Source organism: Aplysia californica, unplaced genomic scaffold, assembly GCF_000002075.1.
Source record: "Aplysia californica isolate F4 #8 unplaced genomic scaffold, AplCal3.0 scaffold00015, whole genome shotgun sequence".
NCBI lineage: Eukaryota > Metazoa > Mollusca > Gastropoda > Aplysiida > Aplysiidae > Aplysia > Aplysia californica.
This window is the reverse complement of record NW_004797285.1, coordinates 2802648-2815056: the sequence shown is the minus strand read 5'-3', so window position 1 is coordinate 2815056 and position 12409 is coordinate 2802648. Positions and strand designations below refer to the sequence as shown.

At 38.4% G+C, this 12409-nt stretch overlaps 1 protein-coding gene across 1 annotated transcript in view; it reads left to right on the top strand.

The window, feature by feature from the left end:
• The window catches only part of LOC101849742 (lysine-specific demethylase 2A), a 38966-nt gene that overhangs the window by 23929 nt on the left and 2628 nt on the right, over positions 1-12409 (top strand). The gene's annotated exons all lie outside the window — the stretch shown is intronic.

Sequence of the window (12409 nt, the reverse complement as noted above, 5' to 3'; positions counted from 1 at the left end):
CGTAATGTATTGTGGCTATTTGTCTCTTTGTGTGTATATATCTTTTTGCCGTTGAAATTCTTGATGAAGCACATTGTTTTGGTATATGGGACGAGACTCTGCTGGATAACGCGTAAGATCTTTTTGCCTTCCTTTGATGAACAACCTTCTTGTGAGGGAAGTTATTTTGCCGTCTATTTCTATTCAAGTGTAAAAGCTGCAAAGGTCAACCTGGCCAGTCAGCCAGACGTGCTGCCTAATGGTTAGGCTTCCGGACTTGTAATCGTGAGGTTGCGGGTTCGGGCTGCGGGCACGGCGTCGTGTCCTTGGGAAAGGCACTCTACGCGAATTTTCCTCACTTCACCCAGGTGGGAATGGGTACCGGCTGAGCCATAGACAGTGAAAGATCTTGTCAGTATGTTAATGTTTTAGCGCCTATTAATGGCCGCTTGCATTGTATGCTTCCCAGGAAGTCGAGGTTGTTTCAGAATGCTCTCTGCTCAGGTCTGCTGGGGTAATAGTATAGATTGTTCAGCGCATAGAGTTTGCTGTTGAGCAGGGATTTGCGCTATACAAATGCTATCTATTATTAGTATTGTTTTGTCTCTGAATTTCCTCAGTCGGAGGCTTGGCTAAGGGGAATGTTATCTCGACCATAAGCTACAGCCTTTTTTTTTCATTTCTTATGGGGGAAGTATAAGACCTGACGTCAGCAGTCTGAGTTTTTCATTTCTAATAAGCACAAAAGATTGTGAACGCAAGGCGGTAGTAAAATACGCACGAGTTGAACAAATGGACAGCCGTCAGTGGTAAAGAAAAAGATAGGATTAAAGAGGGGAACGGAAGGATGTGGATTTCAAAGCTAGCAATGTTTTAGGTAAGGCTTTCTCCTTCTCAGCCGTTTCATCCTCTGCGATAACCTGCATTCCATCGTGGTTCTTTAGTGAGTTCTGCCGGATCTGGATGGGCTGTAAGAAGTCTTGAGCAGTGTCTGGTACAATATGGTCAAGCTGTTCATTTTACCCACAAAAGAAAGGGGTTTGATTCCTTAGTGGGGGGGGGGGGGGGGATGATTTATCACATGTCTCTGTCGTCTTGTTTGGATATGGTATCCCAGTCAGCCTGGATGGACCCTAGCGGATAGGGTCATGGGCCGCCCACCTTTAAAGTGATCTGAATGCTGTTGAGGGGGGCTAAGAACATTAACAATACTTTAATAAAAGCATGTACTTTCAATCTATTATCTTTAAAATTCTGGATAGTCAAAACTTGGATAGAGCATGTCCACTGTCACTCACTGTGAAATAGAAGTTTTCAACATATTTTGGAGATATAACTTTTTTGTTCCCACAAGTGCATTTACATTACTTCTGTCTGCGCGCGCCCCCCCCCCCCCCCCCCCCCCCCCCACTCCCTCTCACACACATACAGTCTTTCCCAATCCTTTCATTCCTCTCAAAAATGATTTATTTACACAGTAAGGTTTTGAAAGTACCAATGGCTGGATCACTCAGGAATACAGTAAATTGTTGTCATTAAAAGTCTCAACATACTAAATAGAAACTGGACATGTAATTCCTTTAAGGGAAAAAAAAACATCTTGTGTTGTAGAAATGTGCAGAGAGTCAGTTAAATGACCGATACACTTTGGGGATTTCAGTTTGCTTTTATCTTTGCAGCTGTAACCCTATCCTAAGCAGTGGGGCCTCTCATTTTGAAAAAAAACCAATGGCTCTATTCTGGAGTATTTACAACACACAGCAATTCGAACCCACAATTTTTTTAAATTTCTCAAGAAAAGCCGGCTTTGTCATGCTCTTAAGAATATTGAATGCTATATCTTTGTTTAAATTTTGAGGTCTGAAATGAACGGTTTCTTCTAAAAAAATAATGCAAAGGTCGGTGACATCAGAATGATCACATCCGTGGACCCGACTATTTAATTTAGATGCTTTGATTTTGTCCTGTGTATTTTGTGGGAGGAAAGTAGTGTAGTGTTTGACTCCCTGATTCCTGTACCCTATGTGCCTGATCAAGGTTTTAATAGCACTATGATATTCAGCCTCTTGATCTCAGAGTCTATAATAATTTTATCAGACGGATTTATTTATCTGTACTTACTACGATTGTTGACTATGCCAAGAATGTTGTGTCTTTAAGTAACCTCAGGCCTGTCAAATATGCAGCATCTCTGTAAATATGTAGAGTAAGTGTCGTTGGTATTGGTCTTTGTGTGTGTAATGTTCTTGTGGAAATCTGTGTTTAGTGTATGTCTTCACGTACATTGGCAGCTGACAAAATCAATACGGTCAATATTGTCTAAGACTAAGACGGTCTACCATTGTGGAAGAGAAAAGCATTTACTGGATGCGTGTTGTTATAATATGTATATATATATTTTTAATGTATGTGGGAAGTAGTTGTTTGTACTGATTATTGTCTTGGAGATCAGATGTGGGCGTTAAAGCAGTTTTTAATGAATTGTACAAACTAAGAATATTGAAAGAGTGACGCCAGAGGCCTTCTGGCACTGTCAAGTCTAGGATTGCGTCTTTTCCGCCTTGGTTTTACAGGTCTGTGGTGAATGGGTGGCCTTGTATGGCCTTGTCCTTCCTTTCTTCTTTTTCCCGTCTCCTGTGCACTTGTACTGATAGACATATTACAAAGGCAGTACTCTCACAAGGTGTGAGGGTGTGGTGGCGGAGCGGTTAGTGCGCTCGTCTCCGAAATGGAAAGTCCGGGTTTGAGCATCGGTTCGGACAGATTTTTCTTCGCCCCCTCCTGCCCACCCAGCAGTAATGGGTACTTGACTTCGAGTTGGGGAAGTAAAGGTGGCGTGGGAAGGAACTGGCCACCCTACCACAATATGCCGAAGGCTCTGGAAGTTGTCTCACCAACAAGGCAATCCCCCAATGTCCGGATCAGTTGCAGGAACAACTTGACTCTTTACTTTTCGTCACACAGACTTGCTGTACTTTATGAAGTCGAACCTCTCCTCTCCAAGATGACCACCTGTGGTGGAGGAGTAAAGTGGGAGTGTTTTTGAACCTGATGTTCTTAGTCTTCGTACTGGAGGACTTTGTATTCATGTTTTCTTCTTTGAAATCAAACTATGAGCAATGTGATGGAAATGGATCAGTATTACCCGTGTGTTGGTTCACATTGCAATGGATGTGACCTATGTGAACAAGGTGGTCTAGTATGACATATCAGCGTGGCTATGTACCGTCAAACCTGTCCAAGACAACCACTCACTGTGGTAACATTTAACTTAGGCAAGCAGTGCTCCTGGACAGTGTCATCATATTTTATTTGTAGAAATACCATAGGGGGGGGGGGGGGGGGGGGGGGGGGGGGGGAGTAGTCATTTGTCACTTGAGCTGGCCTGGCTTACTTTGGGTATGGCATGATGTGAGCTACACATTGCTGATTTGTCTTCATCGTGCGTTTCTCTGTTCTCGAAATTTCTCCTATTTTCCTTTGGTGGTTTTCACAAGTTTTTCATGTGAGGCAGCCCTCAAATGCATCCTGTCTCCCAAGAATAAGAATAGAGTCAGAGATAGGCTTACCTTTAGCTGGCCTTGCTTTCCCTCGTTACAACATTTAGAACACTCCCAGCTGTTGGGCAAGTCCTCGTTGACAGCACCGTTATTGTCCAGATTCTCATACCTGAAGGAAAATGGAAAACCAAATTTAATGAAGCTGAAGAGATGCTGAGAGGGATATAAAGTGCTCACAAAGGACAAAACTGTAAGAAACATTGCTTTACACTTTGTTGGAAGGAAAAAAAAATGGATTCTGCACAGAAGAGAATGATGGAACTAACAGCTTCTCATGTCTTGAATAGTTTTGACATGGCTTGATGGGATCATCATTGTTCTACACTTTTGTCCCTGTCTTGACGAGACTTGAATTAGGGGGTGGTTGGAGAACTTGCTTAACCCTGTCTGTACACCCTGGGGTCATTTTGTACCCCCGGGGTTGTATTCTTCTCGTTTGAGAATACTTCTAGTACGAAGATCGCTTCAAAATTTCAGTATTACTCAAAAAATCATTTTGACAGACTGCTATGCAAAGCGCACGGATTGGATTAATGAGTAAAGTTCCCCACGTCGTATGGATACGTTAGTAAAACACGGCGTATGAATACGATAGTAAAACACGGCGTATGAATAGGGTTAATCACTACCAGTTGTTACAGATTAATCAACATGTCATGTTTGCTCAGTTCCCTTTTTTTTTTCATTTTTTTTTTCAGGTTACTAAGAATGAAATGATTTAGGTAATAATTGTGTACAGCTCTTGCAAGATCCAACAAATATCGGTTTGGTGATTTTTTTTTTTTTTAAATTTCAGTTAAACATTTCAGCTTCATAACCCATTGTTCAAAAATATTAACCACTTGTTTTTTTGTTTGGTTTTTTTAAATTAAAGCTTTCATTCCTGGGAATGAAATGCCACTTTGCTGCCCATGAAATTAAAACTTGTTTTGCTATTTTCCAAAGATTTGCACAGCTTGTTCTTACAAGATCAAACAGTGTCTGTTAATGTGTGTTGTTGTTTTGTTTTGCCTGACTGGTTACGTGGGGGTGGTTGGCGGGTGCTCTGGTGTGGTTTGCTCCTTCTTTCCTATCAAACATCTATTGTCCTTATCTCCCCTTCTTCTTTTTTATGGATGTTACTCTCTTGTAACACCTCTAATCTTCTGGCGCTCATATGACCTTATGCAGTTGCGAGTGCCGTAAAACTCTTACTAAAACTAAAAAACTAACTGGTTAAGTGATATTGACTTTGTTAAAGTCTCCTTCCTTCATCTTTGATAAGGAAAGGTCTCATTACCTCTTTACACCAGGTGGTTGGAGGCCTGGTTGCTCTTACTTCTTTTCTCTATCGTTGTAGGTAGATTCCTTCTATAGGGTCTTCGCAATGTGCTGCTCTTTACTTACTTAAACTGGCTCTTGAGGATACCTGATTGACAATTCGGTTGAGAGTCATAAGTGTTAGTGCTGCATATGATTGTCCGGGGGGAAAAAGATTGTTGTTCGGAAACAACGTAATTGGCTCTCAACATTTTTATAATGGTTTAACGCTGGACCAGATATTAATTAATCTTTCTTAAAAGAAATAATGTGAAAATTGTTCTGATTTTGAGAAATACTCACTTCTTTTGATTGTACGAAATGTGTTGTGTGTGATGAAAGGCCAGTGGGGAATTCAGGTTATAAGTTCTTGACGGAATTCTGAATGAAGCCGGCTGGGTTATAGGATGGAGGGAAGGAAGAAACTTTGGTCTGTACTACCTCTTTACTAAATGTGAGGCAGCGTGGTGGAATCAGGCTCTCGTCAAAATAATCAAAGTGAAGAAACTTGCTTTTTTCTGTTGGTTTGTGAATTTTTGTAAAATTTTTGTTTTTTGGCTTAACACCTTTCAAGCCCATGAAAGAACTCATTTCTGTGTGGATTTTTCTGAAAAACGTTGATTAAAGGCACACAAAATGTAAATTTTCAGTTACCACGGACTCTTAAGCCAAGGAAATAACTAATCTTTGGCGACCATTTTCTCACTAATTTTACCTCTGAAAACAGGTAACCCCACCTCCTTAATTCACAAATATCTCGATTTGCATTCTAGATAAATGGATATTTTTTCATCCAAATAAAGACAAGTAAACAAGCTTTAAGATGATACCAATAACTCTACATGCCCAAAAATTGACGAGAGCCTGATTGCCTGATTGCACCATGCTGCCTCACAAATGCTGATCAACTGCAACAAGGGCAAGACTAATGACTCAGTCTTTAAAAGGTTGTTGTTTTTTAAAAAGTTTCTGTTAGCTAATTTTCAAACCCTTTGTCAGTTTTGTTATTAATGTGAGAAGGTTAAACTGAGAAATATGATACGAAAACCAATGAAATGAATAAAGTTTTGGATGCATGTCTGTTTTTGAAACTGACTTCTGTTTTATTTTATTTTTACTTTTGTGTGTTTTGTTATCAGTCATTTAAGAATTGTTTATTTGTCTTTGAAAAATTATTTTTGTTGTTGCACGCTTTACTTATTTGAGTTTTGAGTTGTTTCCGTCATGGCGGTTGTGTTGATATGACTATAACAATGACAGATCTAAGAAAATATAATAATTATAGGACAAAACTATAGATTTGTAATGGGAAGCAGATCACATATCTGGTTGGCGGGTGCTCTGGTGTGGTTTGCTTCTTCTTTTCTATCAAACATCTTTCGTCTTTATCTCCCCTCCTTCTTTTTTGTGTTTGTTACTCTCTTGTAACATCTCTAATCTTCGGCACTCTTTATGACCTTATTGTGTTGCAAGTGCCATAAAACACTTACTAAAACGAAAAAAAAGATCACATATCCTGGCAAAAAGGCTTGTCTGTCAGGAACACAATATTTGGGTCAATAGTGAAGCACTTTTTTTCATCTAATAAATTTACACATTGAAATAAATAGGATAAATTCGAAAAAAAACATGCTCTAAGAATTGCAGAGGTCAGAAAAGGAAATGTTTCTTTAGGTAAGCGCCCACATCTGTCCCTGTTGATTCTCTTACTGACTTGCTCTTTCAATTGTCATAATGATGTCAGATTTGCAGTTGTTTTCTTTTATCACCCAATTAGTTATCTGTTACCTGGTTTGTTTAGTTTATTTTTGTTTGCTAATACAACTTTGTACATTTTCAGTTATTGTCACAGAATCCCTGTTGCGTCCCAGAACAGTTAGTCTCTGCCATTGTCCACAAAAAATATGAGTACCATGTTTATGTAGATATGTCTGTTCTATCCAGTATCTGTCTCTGCCTGAGCAGGTGGTTGGCAGGTGCTCTGGTGTGGTTTGCTTTTTCTTTCCTATCCACCTATCGTCCTTATCTTTCCTCCTTTTTTGTGTGATTGTTACTGCCTTGTAACCCCTTTAATCTTCGGCACTTATATGACCTTATTGTGTTGCAAGTGCCGTAAAACTCTTACTTACTAAAACAAACATTCTCTCTGCCTGGTGTAGCTGTGTCAGCCCAAGCTGGCCTTGAAAGCCAGGGTCAAAGCAGTTTGTTTCCTGAATTTTTAAAATTGTTGATGGGGGCAGAAGACATTTAAAGCAGACTTTGTGCTATTGAAGCAAGAGAGGTGAGCAGAGTCAGCCTGATTCCCTGTATGGACTTCTCTGTTGACTTCCACCCCTTGGCGCTCGTATGACCTTATGCAGTTGCGAGCGCCTTAAAACCTCTACTAAAACAATAAGACTTTTACAACCGTCTTCAATATTACCTTTCCAGTGTCCAACAAGGCATTGATCATGGACAGTGACAAACGTACATAGATAGATATATATATATATATAATGTGCATACAGATGTGGCATGTGGTCAGGAAAACAATGGAATGTTCACGAGTTAAAAGTATATATGTGGGTGGTTGATGGGTGCTCTTGTGTGGTTTGCTTCTTCTTTCCTATCAAACATCTGTCGTCCTTATCTCTCCTTCTTTTTTGTGTTTGTTACTCTCTTGTAACACCTCTAAAATCTTCGGCACTTATATGACCTTATTATGTTGCAAGTGCCGTAAAACACTTACTGCAACAGAAGTGTATAGGAATGATTCTTGATGTAATTGATATGGTTCTTTCTCATTAAAGTGGACCATTCAAAATGAAATCTTGTTCATTAATTTGTGAATACAATATAACGAGTTTATTAATTTGTGAATACAATATAACGAGTTTATTAATTTGTGAATACAATATAACGAGTTTATTAATTTGTGAATACAATAGAACGAGTTTATTAATTTGTGAATACAATAGAACGAGTTTATTAATTTGTGAATACAATAGAACGAGTTTATTAATTTGTGAATACAATAGAACGAGTATTAATTTGTGAATACAATAGAACGAGTTTATTAATTTGTGAATACAATAGAACGAGTTTATTAATTTGTGAATACAATAGAACGAGTTTATTAATTTGTGAATACAATAGAACGACTTTTTGTACCTTTTGACTATGCTCGAAGGAACGGGAGAAATTGAGTTTGATTTTTATCCTTAAATTACATGTATTTTGGTTTTTAAAAAATCGTTTCTTCATCTTCTCGTTTTACAATCATCTTTTAATACTTTGCCACCTCATCTCGACGATCGACTATGTTTACCTCCCAGTTTCTTTGGATTTTCCCCCAAATGCTTTTGCCTTTGATGGCAAGGGTTTTTCCTCTTTGAGCCTTGTGATGGCAAGGTGGTGAACAGTTCTGTGTAGTATGCTTTGTGGAGTCGCTCATTGGGCTGAAAAAGTTGGACTCATAGACTATAAGATAATTTTTAAAACTTTTTCGGCACCGTATGCAGTATACACTTTTCTCACCTTGTGGCACCGCTGTCTGTGGTGGAGTGGTTAGATGCTTGGCCATTGCATGCAGGAAACCCGAGCTCAATTACTGAGTGGGGAGAAGTTTTATTGAGAAACGCATAGTTACGAGAAAACCAAGATTTGACCCACTATTTGTAAACAGCTGAGTGGAACATGTAACTCTCTTTGTCATGTCACTACTCACATCTTTTTTTGTCAACTAATTTGTAGATCATGATCTTCATGTTGTCAGACTTGGATCTGTCGGTGGTTGGCGGGTGTTCTGGTGTGGTTTGCTCCTTCTACTTCTTTCCTATCAAACATCTATCGTCTTCTTTTTTTGTGTTTGTTACTCTCTTGTAACACCTCTGATCTTCGGAACTTATATGACCTTATTGTTTTGCCAGTGCCGTAAAACTCTTGCTGGAAAAGAGTTGGGGGGAATGTTTATTGAGTAACTCAGTCCTGCGACTGTGATGTTGTATCCGTCACAGTCTGTGACAGGCAGAGTCGAGGCCCAGCTCCTAAAGTGTCTAAATTGTGTCAATGAGGATGTAAAAACATGTTCATTTTAAAAAAAAAAGAAGGGTCCCTAAAAAGGATAAAAGAAAAGCCTGTCATTTTGTGAGCTGCAGGTAACAGTTGTGACATGTGGAGGAGTTTAACATGCTGAGCCTGCTCTTGGGTGTTGGGTCCGAGTTCGTGGTAAACAAAATTGCCTGAAACTGGATAGTTTAGAATGTTACATGAAACTGGATGTTTTAGAATGTAACATGAAACTGGATAGTTTAGAATGTAACATGAAACTGGATGTTTTAGAATGTAACATGAAACTGGATAGTTTAGAATGTAACATGAAACTTGATGTTTTAGAATGTAACATAAAACTGGATAGTTTAGAATGTAACATGAAACTGGATGTTTTAGAATGTAACGTGAAACTGGATAGTTTAGAATGTAACATGAAACTGGATGTTTTAGAATGTTACGTGAAACTGGATAGTTTAGAATGTAACAAATAGTAACATGAAACTGGATGTTTTAGAATGTAACATGAAACTGGATAGTTTAGAATGTAACATGAAACTGGATGTTTTAGAATGTAACATGAAACTGGATATTTAGAATGTTACATGAAACTGGATAGTTTAGAATGTAGCATTTTGTTGTGTTGTTAAACTTTTTTGGTATAGTTATACATAGAGTAAGTAAGTAAGTAAGTTATAGAGTAATGAGTAAGTAAGTAAGTAATAGAGTAATGAGTAAGTAAGTAAGTAAGTAATAGAGTAATGAGAAACCCATTGAAAAGAAAAACTACAGGATTTAATGCAATGAAAAGGTGAGGTATTCTTAAACAAGAGGGAAACAAAAGATGAAGGGTTTGTTACTTTTGCCACATTTGGACAAGCCACACGTGGAGGCTCTGAGCAGGAAATGCAGCATTTATAAATAAAGTGCAGTGGCCGTGAGTGAATGTGAACCAACTTTATGTATAAAATATCATTTTGTTTCCACTAGAATATGTAGCCTATATGATTCAATGTTCACATTATTCCTTTTTATTTTGAAAAAATCTCTTGAGTCATGGGGAATGTTGGTGGGTGCTCTGGTGTGGTTTGCTCCTTCTTTCCTATCAAACGTCTATCGTCCTTATCTCCCCTCCTTCTTTTTTGTGTTTGTTACTCTCTTGTAACTCCTCTAATCTTCGGCACTTATATGACCTTATTGTGTTGCAAGTGCCGTAAAACACTTACTAAAACTAAAAGAGGCTCCGAGCAGGGAATGCAGCATATACAAATAAAGGGCAGTGGCCGTGAGTGAATGTGAACCAAAGTTATACACATGTACAAAATATCATTTTTGTATCCCCTAGTTATTTTTCACTGTTTCTATTATTCCTTTTCGTTGTGAACAAATCTGTTGAGTCATGGAGAATGTTGGCGGGTGCTCTGGTGTGGTTTGCTTCTTCTTTCCTATCAAACATCTATCGTCTTTATCTCCTCTCCTTCTTTTTTGTGTTTTGTTACTCTCTTGTAACACCTCTAACCTTCGGCACTTTTATGACCTTATTGTGTTGCAAGTGCTGTAAAACTCTTACTAAAACTAACACTCTTACTGAGACAAAAACAAGGAGAATGTTACATTTTGCTGGCCGAGTTACAGCGCCCTTCGAGACTGTGCTGTGAAGGGTTTTTTAACAGGATTTTCTTCACACTGTTCTTCTGATGTGAAAGGATAGATGGCGTTAACATTTATTTGTTAACTTCATGAATCATGTGACGTGTTGTTGGATGCCGGTGCGCACTGGACCAGTGATATCTTTCCTTACGAGTCATTGGAAACTGTGTCAGGATGTTTCATCACTTTGCTGTTGATTTCTGATCGTAGTAAGCCTACACATTCTCCGGCACTGATTAAGATTTCCGGATTCCCGTCAACAAATTAATGATGCAAGGCGAGCGATGATTCCATCGAATTCCAAGTTATCGTGGAGTAGCATTCGTGTCGATCTGAAACCCTGGCTACATTTGCAGATTTAACTTAAGGCACATTGTTAGCTCAAGTATTTTGTCCTTGACTTCCTTTGTTTTGTCATTTTCGTTGTGCCCTTCAGGCTTACTGTTTTATTTTCATTGTCTTAATTGCTTTGATTCATGAATTTCTGCAGTATGGTTTGTTGACTCTGCACCATTTATTGATTGATTTTGTTTTGACGGTCAATTTGCTTTAATGATGTTTGAATTCTTTGTTAAAAACTTGTTATTTTTGCATGCTTTAGTATGCTTTTGATGAGGTACGTTATTCCATAAGATAGATAATATGTGTCACAACACGGTAGAATCTAGCGCTCGTCAATTTTTGGGCATGTGAAGTTATTGGTATCATCTGAAAACTGATTTATTTGCCTTGCTTCCAATGAAATAAATATCCTTTTATCTTGAATACAACTCGAGATATCTGCGATTTATAAAAGTCGGGTCGCCTGATGTCAGTGGTGAAATTATGGAGAAAATGGCCGCCAAAGTTTTGTAACTCCAATAGCTATAGTCTTTGAAAATGGAAAACTGAAATCTATGTTTTTCAGTAAAATTCACATGGAAATATGTTTTTATGTAGACATAAAAGAAGTTAAACAAGAAAATACAATTTCGACAAAAATGTTCAAACTGATGAAAAAATGCCTCTTTCTCCGATTTTGTAATTTCGACGAGCGCCTGATTTCACCGCGCTACCTCTCATATATATATCTATGGACTTAACAAACTTCTCTGATTTGGTCTTTGGCCTCTTTCAATTCTTTGATCTTATTCATAGAAAAATCTGCTTTGTTCACAGTGTTTCATTTGATGGTCAACAGCTTTATGACTTTATGAAAAACAATTATGTTTTGATTACAACCCATTTGAGTTGCGATTGATTTTTAAAAAGTCCAGTACTCTAATGAAACTAAAAAATCCATTGCTCAATTTGTGAAACCTGTATAGCTGACTAGAATATGTCTATAGATCCTACTATTGTAAAGATTGTGAAGCGCATAGAGCTTGCTGTTGAGCGGGGATTTGCGCTATACAAATGCTATCTATTGTCTATTATTATTATTATTATTAATTATTACTGGAGCCAGCATTAATGGCTAATGAAAAAACCTCTTACTGCTTTGTCTTTTTTCTTCTCAAGTGGCAGGGAGGTACTATTCTCACTGTTTGACCCTCTCCGTACGCCCTGTTGTCTTTTTTCTTCTCAAGTGGCAGGGAGGTACTATTCTCACTGTTTGACCCTCTCCGTACGCCCTGTTGTCATTTTGCTTCACATTTTTGAATACTTCTAGTACGAAGATCTCTTTGAAACTTTCAGTATTTCTCAAAAAATCATTTTGACAGACTGCTGTGCAAAGCGTACGGATCGGATTAACGAGTAAATTTCCTCTTTGAAAGGTGATGGCACAGAGTTCCCCACGTCGTACTTTCCCACTGATTGGATAGCCTACCTCCTGCGTATTCACCCAAATCTTAGTTTTGTTGTAGTGTTGTCTTGTGTTCTGTCATTTGGGGGGGGGGGGGGGGGGGGGG